General features: G+C 37.1%; 1 pseudogene across 1 annotated transcript; it reads left to right on the forward strand.

Annotated features, from left to right (window-relative positions):
• Positions 1-2557: 2557 nt before the first annotated feature.
• LOC105535650 lies at positions 2558-10248 on the forward strand (annotated as a pseudogene). The gene is made up of 2 exons (XR_001005475.1): positions 2558-3444; positions 10131-10248. The product of XR_001005475.1 is annotated as a homeobox protein VENTX pseudogene (transcript).
• The last annotated feature ends 1988 nt before the right edge of the window (positions 10249-12236 follow it).

Raw genomic sequence — 12236 nt, forward strand, 5'->3', positions numbered from 1 at the left:
AAGTATCTAGAACTAGAAATACCATTTGATGCAGTTATCCCATTACTGGGTATATACCCAAAGGATTATAAATCATGCTGCTATAAAGACACATGCACACTTATGTTTATTGTGGCACTATTCACAATAGCAAAGACTTGGAACCAACCCAAATGTCCACTAATGATAGACTGGATTAAGAAAATGTGGTACATATACACCATGGAATACTGTGCAGCCATAAACAAGGATGAGTTCATGTCCTTTGACATGGGACATGGATGAAGCTGGAAACCATCATTCTGAGCACACTATCGCAAGGACAGAAAATCAAACACCGCGTGTTCTTACTCACAGGTGGGAACTGAACAATGGGAAGACTTGGACACAGGATGGGGAACATCCCACACTGGGACCTGTTGTGGGGTGGGGGGAGGGGGGAGGGATAGCATTAGGAGATATACCTAATGTAAATGGTGAGTTAATAGGTGCAGCACACCAATATGGCACATGTATACATATGAAACAAACCTGCATGTTGTCCACATGTACCCTAGAACTTCAAGTATAATAAATAAATAAATAAAATTGTTCCTCTTTGCAGACAACATGACCTTGTATTTAGAAAAACAAAAGATTCCATTAAAAAACTTGTAGAGGTAACAAATTCAGTCAAGTTGCAAGATGCAAAATCAACATACAAAAATCAGCTGCATTACTTTATATATATATATATATTTTTTATTATTTTTATTTTTTAGACAGTCACCAGGCTGGAGTGCAGTGGCACAATCTCAGCTCACTGCAACCTCTACCTCCTGGATTCAAGTGATTCTACTACCTCAGCCTCCCCAGTAGCTGGGATTACAGGCGCACACCACCAATTGCAGCTAATTATTTTTGTATTTTTAGTAGAGACGGGGTTTCACCATGCTGGCCAGCATGGTCTCGATGTCTTGACCCCATGATCCGCCCGCCTCGGCCTCCCAAGGTGCTAGGATTACAGGCGTGAGCCACGGCGCCAGCCAATCAGCTGCATATTCCAAGAATGAAACAGCCAAAAAAAAAAAAAGATGGCAATGTGAGTTACAACAAATTCAAAAAATAAAATACCTAGGAATACATTTAACCAGAGAGATGAAAGATCTCTGTAGGGTAAACTATAAGACATTGATCAAAGAAATTGAAGAAGACACAAACAAATGATAAGACCATCCCCATGCTCACGGATCAGAAGGTTATCATTAAAATGACCATATTTCCCAAAGCAATCTACAGATTCAATTCAATTCCTATCAAAATACCAATGTCATTTTTCACATAAATAGAAAGAAAATCCTAAAGTTCATAGGAAACACTAAAAGAGCCAAAATAGCCAAAGCAATCCTGAGCAAAATGAACAAAGCTGAAGGCAGCACATTGCCTTACTTAAAAATATATTACAAGGCTGTAGTTACCAAAACAGTATGGTTACTGGTATAAAAATAGACACATAGACAGATAAAACATAATAGAGAACCCAGAAAAAATATGCACGTATCACAGTCAACTGATTTTCTACAAAGGCACCAAGAACATACACTGGAGAAAGGACGACCTCTTCAACAAATGTTGCTAGGAAAATTGGATGCCTATATTCAGAAAAATGAAACTGGACTTCTATCTCTCCTCATCTATAAAAATCAACTCAAGATGGATTAGATACTTAAATGCTAGACCTAAACTTATAAAACTACTAGAAGAAAACATAGAGAAAACAATTCAGAATATTAGTCTAGGCCAAGATTTTGTGGCTAAGACCTCAAAAGCACAGACAACTAAGACAAAAATAGGCTAACCGGACTATACTAAACCAAAAAGCTTCTGCACAGCAAAAGACACAATTAACAGAGTGAAGAGACAACCACTTGACAGTTGAATGGGAGAAAATATTTGCAAATCATTCATCTGACAAGGAATTAATATCCAGAATATACAAAGAACTCAATTAAACAATTTTTTTAAAATTCCATTAAAAAGTGAGCAGAATGAAGCCAGGCATGGTGGCTCACACTTTTAATCCCAGCACTTTGGGAGGCAGAGGTGGGTGAATCACTTGAGGTCAGGAGTTCAAGACGACCAGCCTGGCCAACATGGTGAAACCCTATCTCTACTAAAACTACAAAAATAAGCCAGGCATTACAGGTGGTGGCACACACCTGTAATCCCAGTTACTTGAGAGGCTGAGGCAGGAGAATCGCTTGAACCTGGGAGACAGAGGTTGTAATGAGCCGAGATTCTGCTACTGCACTCCAGCCTGGGTGACAGAGTGAGACTTGTGTCTCAAAAAAAAAAAAAAAAAAAAAGCGGGAAAGAACTTGAATAGACAATTCTCAAAAGAATACATACATACAAATGGCCAACAGGTATATGAAAAAATTGTCAGCATCATTATCTATCAGGGAAATACAAATCAAAACTAAAGATTACATATCATCTTATCCTAGTTAAAATGGCTATTATTAAAAAGACAAAAAGCGAGCTGGATCCTGCGCCTGGCCAGCCCCGCCCGGCTTTCCCTCCGACCCACCTGACCGCCATGCGTCTCTGCTCCTCCCCACTTCGTGGCTGGCAGCAGCCCTCCAGCTTTGGCTCCGTGGACTAGGTCTCCCAGAGCAGCTGCTCAGGGCCGACCCACACCCCCAGGCCTGCCGACGTCTCCCCGGGGAGCCTCCCTGGCCCTGGCCAGACGTTCGGCACCCAGGAGACCCCTCAGGTCGTCAGCACCAAAGAGGCTAGCTCCTCAAATCTGCCTGCGCCGGAGAGGGCCGTGGCTGGGTTGAGTAAGGAGCCAAACGCCGGGCGGGCCTCCAGTGTCCGCGCAGCCTTCACCAGGGAGCAGGTCCGCGCCTTGGAGGGCGTCTTCCGGCACCACCAGTACCCGCGCCCTCTGGAGCGGAAGAGGCTGGCCAGGGAGATGCAGCTCTCAGAGTTCCAGATAAAAACCTGGTTTCAAAATCGCCAGATGAAACACAAACGGCAAATGCAGGACTCCCAGTTAAACAGCCCCTTCTCGGGGTCTCTCCACGGGCCCCCTGCTTTCCACTCACCATCTTCTGGCCTTGCCAATGGTCTGCAGCTGCTGTGCCCTTGGGCACCCCTGCCTGGGCCGCAGGCTCTGATGCTGCCCTCTGGCTCCTTCTGGGGTCTCTGACAAGTGGAACAAGAAGCCCTGGTTTCTTCGTGGGCTTCCTGCTGCGGGCAGCCTCTGAGGTACCACCCCCCAGACCCAGGAAGTGACGTGCATACGCTGGGACAAACCCTGTCCACGGGGCCCTGGGGCCTGTGTGCTCTGCCAGAGACGGGGGATGCATTTGAGGAAGCACCTCTGACTCCGTGCCTCCCACACACGCGGTCTGTGCAGATCGCACCTGAAGCCTACCCGGAGGACTCAGCTGTTCTCTTTATATCGTGGTGGCACCAAAGGTTCTGGAGATTTCTGGAGAATATATTTGTTAAAGCCACCTCTTCACTGCAAAAAAACAAACAAACAAACAAGAAAACACACACATACACACACACACACAAAAAGCAATAGATACTGGTGAAGTGTGGAGAAAAGGGAACTGTTATACACTGTTGGTAGGAATGTAAATTAGTACAACTATTATGGAAAATATTATAGAGATTTATCAGAAAATAAAAATACAGCTACCATATTCACCAGCAATCCCACTACTGAGGGTCTATCCAAAGGAATAGAAACCAGTGAATATATCAAAGGGATACCAGTACTGGCATGTTTATCACAGCTCTATTCTCAATGGTAAAGAAATGGGATCCATATAAATGTCCATCAATGAACAAATAGATAAAGAAAAAACGTGGTATACATACACAATGGTGCACTATTTGGCTATAAAAAAGAATGTAATCATGTATTTCAGCAACAAAGATGGAAGGGGATATCACTATTTTAAGTGAAATAACCCAGGCACAGAAAGACAAATATTGCATGTCCTTACTTATGTGTGGGAGCTAAAAATGTTAATCATAAACACAAGAAGCTAAGAATATTGAGTGGGTGAGTGGAGGATGAGAAGAGGTAGTTAACAGATGCAAATACACAGTTAGATAAAAAGCAAAAATCCTATCTTTCCACTGCAAAGTAGAGTGACTATAGTTAAGAACACATATTGTATATTTCAGTGTTTCTAGAAGAGAGGATTTGAATCATTCCCAATGCACCGAAATAATAAATACTCAAAGTGATGGATGCCTCAAATCCTTAACTATCATTATACAGTCTATGCACGTAACAAAATATCACATGTACTCCATAAGTAAAATATTATGTATGAATAAACATAAATAAATATGCATTTGGCACAGAGTATGTTGCTGGGTATGTTTTATTTACCCTTCCTTCTCCTATCCAATATAGTATAGGGTACATTATAACTGCATATTAATAAAGGATGTACAAATGGGTGGATGAAGAATGGACAGATGGAGAAACAAGACATTCACTAATGTTATTTGTAATCTAAAATGTCAATTACTTTTCTAGGGTAAACATTTTATGTCTTCTCAATTAGATTCCCTCATAAGCAATGTGTTTTATTAAATACAAATTACTATAAAAATTGTGTTATTGGAAAAGTTCTTGTTTCAGTCCACTTATTTTATAAATTTGAAAAAGGAGATTAAACTCATACAATTTATTAAACAAATAAAAGAATTTTTAGCTTGAAATGGAGCATGATTAATGATTGCATCAGTGTAACAGGCATAAATTGGAAGTATTTCAGGCAAACTAGAATGACTAATCAGCCTATCTAAAAATGACCCATAACTTTCAATGGCACTAAGAATTGATGTTATGCATCTCTTTTTTTTCTTCTAATTGCACCTGTCTCTTTTCATACCTTATCCTTGGATTGTATTAATGATCACATGCTATTTTTAAAAAGTACTAGAAATATTTGAGCTTCTTATGAGACTAATCTGAAACTGGACCTCAAGTTTTTTATCTCATCCTGTTCTACTTCCTTTATCCCTTTCCCCCTGTGAGTACCCCTTCAATAACAAAGAACTTTGCTGAGAAGCCCATTTTGGGCTCTGCTTCTAGAGGACCTAACCTAAGACAATGGGATTTGGTGTGGATAGCAAGGTATAGCATTTTTAGAAAAAATAGGAACAAAGATAGTTTTCAGAGCCCTGTTTTGCTTGCCTGCACCTCAAATTTCAACAATAGAAGTGGTGGCTTTATGATGCTGGTTTCGTTCACAACTAGCAAAGTATTAAGATAGCAAATGTCTCCTTAAAGGGAAGGGTACAAATTGAATGTGAGTTCTCTAGGAAGGGTGAGATAAGCCTGATGTTGTGGGTTGATTTGATTCTCCCAAAAACGTATGTTGAAGTTCTACCTCTAGAAGAACCTGAGAATGTGGCTTTACTTGGAAATAGGGTGTTAGCAGATGTAATTAGTTAAGATGAGATCACACTTGAGTAGGATGAATTCTAAATCCAATATGACTGGTGTCCTTATAAGAAAAAGAGAAGAGACAAACATGCAGAGAAATGAAAGACGTGAAGACACATAGGAACAAGCCAAATAAATGACAAAGGCCGAGATTGGAGTGCATATCTACAAGCCACAGAATGCCAAAGATTGCCAGCAACCACCAGAGGAGTGAGACATGGAACAGTCTTCCTCTGACCCCCTAAGAAACAACCAATCCTGCTAATACTTTGATTTTTGGCTTCCCGCCTCTAGAACCATGAGAGACTACATTTTTTGTTGTTTCAAGCCAACAAAGTTTATGGCAATTTGTTTCAGAAGCCCAAGGAAACGAATATACCTAAGTATACAATGGCAGTGAGTTAGCATAAAATAGGGTTTCCTAAATAAATCTGGCAGAACCATATCTGTACCAAGCATCCCTGGCAACTGTGGCCCTGTCTCTCCTACCTCTCACCTAAAAGGAATCCAGAGGAAAAGAAACAGTGGCCAAAATAGACCTCGTTTTCTACCACCCTGTATAGCATTTTGCTTCCCTTAGGTTCTGCATCTTTGGCTAAATAAATCACAAACTTGCAGAGGCTATGATTATCTTTTCCATCATAACTCAACCCACCTGAAATGCTCTGACACTCCAGAAAATAATTCTAATTAATGAATAAAACATGGTAAACTGATAATTAGCTTTTGAAGGTGAAGGTGAGCTCTTTAACAGGAGGGTAATTCAGTAATGTTCTAATTGTTTTCCCCAGCATCAGACCTTACCTGACACTTCATTTTTGCTTCGGCATAACAATTCCCAGCCTCTGTTTAGAAAGATCATGTACAATTTCTTAGGACTTGTCTAGAAATTATTCATAATGCCTGGATTACGCACTTTGAGAAATGTGAAGTTGTATGTTATTCAAGCTTCCATATCCAGCTGTGGCAAGGGCTTTCTGGCTTGGACTACTGAACGGAAACTTATGAACAGCCCTATTTTTTATTTCTAAGCAAAACAATATGAAAGAGACCTTTGCTATTAGATAATTAGTGATTTCAAAAGTATAGATGCTAATATCAATGCTAATTGAATCAGTTTATTGATTGCACAGGCAGATGAAAAGGATAGATATTTAGCATGCGATGGATAATTCTACGTTTTAAATGCTGTTCCTAAATGTTCGGGAAAATTGGGGTTATTTTGAAAGTTGATAAAATACTTTAGTATAGATCTTTTTCAGACTGATAATCTGACAGGTTACATGTATTTAGGGGAGAGTGTCAGTGGCCCTCTAAAGAATCAGAATGTATTTAGCAAATGTATATTCAGAAACAATATTTCCGAATTTTCTTCATCTAACTTCAAGAGAGAATTAAATAGGTAACGACTTGTTTTCATATGAAAAATGTTTGATCTTTCTTCCTAAAGTCCAGTTTCTGCTATTAGCAGAAGCCAAACCTTCCTGCAGAGAAACACACACACACACACAATGACAGAATTTGTTTCTTGATATAGTCACCCACTGCATAAACCAAATCAAATATTTCCTAGGTGTCAACTGTAAGAAATCCCACACACATTCAAGTCATTAATTTGTCACAGGTCATGTTCTGGTAAAGAAAACCTTTATTGAAAGTGTTGTTTGTAAAAAAAATAAGTCTCCCCTTATTGAAAATGCCTATCCAAAATAATGAAAAACATTACAAGAGGAACCCATTGGGAGAGAAGGTAGACGGATGAAGACCCTGAAGACTAGCTAGTAAAAGAGTACATGGTGGCTAAGAACCTATAAGCCATGCTGGGGGTTGCAAACCAAACTGATTACAGGGACTGTCAAAAAGCAAAGACTGGGGCCTCCAAGTATAGATCGTAGAAAGTTGTAAAATTCTGTTTAGTCCAAAGGGGCCAGTCACAGTTCATTTAGCTAGTTCTGCAGCTAATAAATGCCTAGTGGGAATTCAGTACCAGGGCTCTCAGATGTTTTTGTTTTAACTTTTCAAGAAAAATCAGAAATTCTCATTTTATTTTATTTTTGGAAGCAAATGTTTATTTTTCCCTTAGGCATATAATTCTTTCAGAGGCTTTAAAGTTTACTACTGTTTTCCCCACAAAGTCTGTTCATTAAGTCTCCTATTAGAGTTATGTTTGGGCATTTTAAGTTGTTTTTATAATGTTACATCATGTCTAACTTTTTTCTTCCACTTTTCCTTTTTCTTCCCCTCTTTTTAGTATTATTATTACTTCTTCTTTTTGCTAAGTTATGAAGACATCAGCCTTAGAACACCAGTAGAGAAAGTTCCCAGCACTTGCTGATACATTTCTTCTTTCCTAGTAAAATGTTTTGAACACACGAACTAGATTTCTTTTAGAAATAAGGTGTGTCATCCATACATAGCTCCCCCCTGGGATGGAGAATTGGTATCAACACCAGAAACGTGTTTTGAACTAACATAGAAGAAAGGGCTGGTTTTGTAAATAGATGAACCCGGTATTTGACCACATAGTAGTCAGGAAATTGGTGGAATCTATAACCTGTGGGGCTCTGGTGTCTGGAAGATTTCACAGTTGCAGATTGATGTGAGCCTGTAGTGTTAGGCAGAATATTCAATCCCACTTTCCATTTTATAATGCATACAAGGACAACAGTTGTGTTGCATCATTATTACGTCAAAAGGTCTAACTTTTATTATTCACTTATGCAAGATTCACATTTATTTAAATGTGGTTATGGTAATAAATGGTAGGCATAGAGAAATGTCCCTGATATCTTTCATGCTCATCTCCTCTGAGTTGAAATATAATTAAACCTATAACTTAATGAGCCTGATAAATTATTTTGACCTGTCAGAATAGAACAAAAAAAATTAGCAATGACAATTTTCAATTTGGCAGCAAATATATACTGTATGGATAATATACTTTTTACAATAGTTTTCTCTGAATATTCATGTCTTTGCATTTCAATACGATACCATTTGTAGCCTTTCATTTTTGGTATATTATTCATTGTATATTCAGAGAGTGTTAAAGAAAACCTTAGTTGGTGCACATACGCTTCATCTCCTGTTGTTCTTGAACATGAATGAGAACTTACTGCAACACATTTTCTTTTCCATGTGTTGGTGTTAACATGTTTTTATGGGCTTATAGAATTTTAAATGTTGATAAATGATTTTTCCGAAGGTTCAAGTTTGGATCATATCTATCCACCAGGCTTAATAAGTCTAGCAGTGTCTTTAGTAGGTGATAGAAAATAAATTATAGAAATTCTCATTTTAAAAACACTTTTTCCAAAGACGTTTGGGAACTAATTAAAAATTTTTAAAAAATTCAGTCCTATGGAAACATGGACAACCATCTTGCAACCTCTTGTCTTCAATAAAATTTTATTTTAGCAAAGGCCAACCGCAAGGATTCAAAGTTATGGGTAATGTTATTTTTCTGCCTTATATTTAACTGAAATGCTCTAAGTGGTCAGTTTAAGTACGAAAACATTTACCTTGTTTAACAAGGGAGAAGGAAGGGATAATGGAACAAGCATCATTCAGAACTGAATGAAAATAAAATGTTTTACTTTTTTTTCTTTAATCAACACATTACTTTTGATAAATAGTCATGGGACATGTGTTCTGTGAGTCACTACAATTCTTACTTGGCACTTGGAACAGTTGTGTTATATAGGTTAACGATAACTCTCAGAACAGGAGTACATTACAAACAAGTGGAGTAGAACATATAGAATACATAATTCGCTATAATATTACTCTTCCTTAGAGCCTTCAAACTTAAACCAAGATGAAAAAAATGTTTACCAAATTGAATACATTGTCTATGGATTATCTACAGAAGAGAGGAAAACAAGCAATCATTTTGATTCCACAAACCAAGTGAAGAATAAGGACATAAACAGATCAATATCCTGACACCACTGGAAATGTTACATTTACCTGGACGATTTTGATATTGTCAAAGAGAGAGGATAAGAGAATGGCTAAGGATGTTCCTAGAGCTGCTGAAGGAACCAGAGAGCTTTCATCACATAAAAATATCACTAGTGTCTTTGTTTTACTAAAACTGAAAAGTTCATCTTAAAGAATTCCTGAAAAAAATAAATATTAATTTGTTCACAGCTGCAAGTTTAACTTAGCACAGGACCACAAACAAGATGAGTTGTGCTATATTTTACATTTCTGAGTCAATAATATTGAAAGCAGCTTCATCTTATAGTGGGGGAAATTATTGGCATATGGGGGATTTTATCACATATCATGTAGGGTGAGAAATTGATGTTTGGGGAGATATCATTACATAACTTAAAATAGAAGACTGGCATAAAACAAACTATGTGAATTGCCTTAATTATTATTATTATTACTTTTTTCAAGAAAAAAATAGTACTTTACTGGCATACAAAGGGTAGTTCTTTGGGTTTTTAATGAAAACAAACAATAACATATAGAATCATCATTCAACTATCATAATATACAACACAATAAAATCTTATCTCAAGTTTCCAAGCCTACCTGGGGATATATAGAACCTCTGATGAAAGGTTTATTCAGTAAGATTTTACAAGATGTAAAAAGCAAATTTATTTACTGAACACATGGGCCATTAAGGTGGCATAAATTAGCATTGTGAGCATTTTGGCTTCTGGTACTCAAGTCAGACTTCCAGATGTACTGATAAAGATGGAACAGGCAAGTTTGATGCCAAGGTGGCATCACTGTGGCTGACCAACGATTCGGAATCTCACGTCGGTGTGACTAGTGATTATAATTAAGTCAATGCTTTGTTCCCTGGCTTTGTTAGTTCTTGTAAAATCAAATTCACCATGTCAACTCTACCTCCCTCCAGTGCTTGTGGTAATGCTCTTTCAAATGAAGTATTCTTGTTAGCAGGTAAAACCTTATATGATCCTTTGCCAAGAGATTGATATTAGATAAAAACCTGGTTATATTTTTTAAGCCATAAGAATATAAGAGGAGAAGAATCACATGAATATTTTTCCTTTAAGTAATTTTTTGCAGGGTCACAAACATGTAGAACAAACCATAATCTATTTTTAATTTCAAAATAGTGCTCCTGTTTGCAAACATTAATGCCAAGTTTTCAAGAAGCTTGGTTGTCAAAAGAATACTGCCTTCAATTTATAGTCACTAAATGCATGTGGATTAAGATATTTTTAGATCTCGAAACTAAAGTTCAAATTGGCTCATGTTAGTAAATAGACGTACTTATCACTCAATTTATTTGATAGTGTCTGTTTGTAGTTTTATTGTGAAGAACAGCCATTTTAAAGTAGCCAAACATCCAGTTTTTGTGAAAGCTGAATATTTCATCATACATTGGATAACATTAAATTTTCCCCAAATGACCACTCTTAGGAGTCAATTTAAAATTTGTTGTAAAATTTCAGTGAATTAAACATTATTAGAAGAAATTATTGACTAAAGTTAGGAGACCTTAGTTGAAACTGATATAAGATTTTGGCTGATAAAATAAATTGAAAGAAACTATGACTAAAAATGTTCCCCAAAGAAACAATGTTCTTTGCATATAGCTCCATGTGCAGATTAAAAAATATATTTTTAAAAATACTCCAACCTTTTTTCAGGACAAAACAGAAAGCGAACATAGCTACAAGTGATATAGCTTTGGCATTAGGTCAGTTCCATCTTAAATATGTAGTAATATAAACCCTGTAACTATAAGTCACATTTTAAAACAATTTTATGAAATTTATAGAAATATGGCTTAGATTTTGGAGCTATTTTGAGTAGCAAATGACTTGCTTTTACTAAATTCAGCTTTTTTAAAAGCACATTTCTGTAATCAGTCATTATCCCTATTTTTATCAGAGAGAATCATCAAAATGTCAAGTGAATTGGCCCAGTTTCCTTGTAGATGATTGGTAGTGAAGCCAACAACTGTGCTCACTGTTCTGTGATGCTCAATCTTGTGCCCAGATCCCTTGGCCACAAGGCTTTTTCACCAATATCCAGTACTTCCACACATTTTTCTATAATCCGTTTAAAAACCAGATGCCATCAAATGGAATTTTTCTTGACTATTTGATAAAAGTTAAACTTTTCAGGATCTCACGAACTTAATTTCTTTTTCATCTCTACTAATGTTAGCCTAACATCACAAGAGACATAAAGCATCTCACGAAGGGTCTTTATCCAATATTAGTTGCCCCTAGCCCTAGGGTCCTATACTGAAATTATATAATATGTGTTACTTTGGGTTGACAAACATCCAATAAAACCCACATTTTGGTTTTTTGGTTAACAAAATGTAACACACTTCACTATAGCTTCAAAACTCTCTAACATCAATGTTTCTCAATAGATTTATGTTGGACAATCTTATTACTGAGAGACTTTAAAAATATTTGTTATACTGGCAAAAACACAATCTGGGTTTCCTATTAAGGTGCTCTCTGCTAATTTTCCGTAGTCTTGTTATACCACGTCCTGCACACTACCTGGATTTGAGGAAGATTGTATAAGGGTTCAAATTCTATACTCAAAGTCAGTAGCTGATGTGAAATGATACAATTGTATTACTCAACTCAAACTGTTAGCATAATAGTCCTGCTAGAGTGCGTAATACCTTAACATTATATCTACTTCCCAGCCCCTCCAATGCACTAAAATGATTAAAATTCCCAAGTGTGAAATTGGAGTTCCTTTTCTTAAAGTAAAACCAACCTAATCATTGAAAATAAAATGATTTTACCATGACTTTGTATAAGAATGACAGGTA

This window comes from Mandrillus leucophaeus, unplaced genomic scaffold (assembly GCF_000951045.1).
Source record: "Mandrillus leucophaeus isolate KB7577 unplaced genomic scaffold, Mleu.le_1.0 Scaffold149, whole genome shotgun sequence".
NCBI lineage: Eukaryota > Metazoa > Chordata > Mammalia > Primates > Cercopithecidae > Mandrillus > Mandrillus leucophaeus.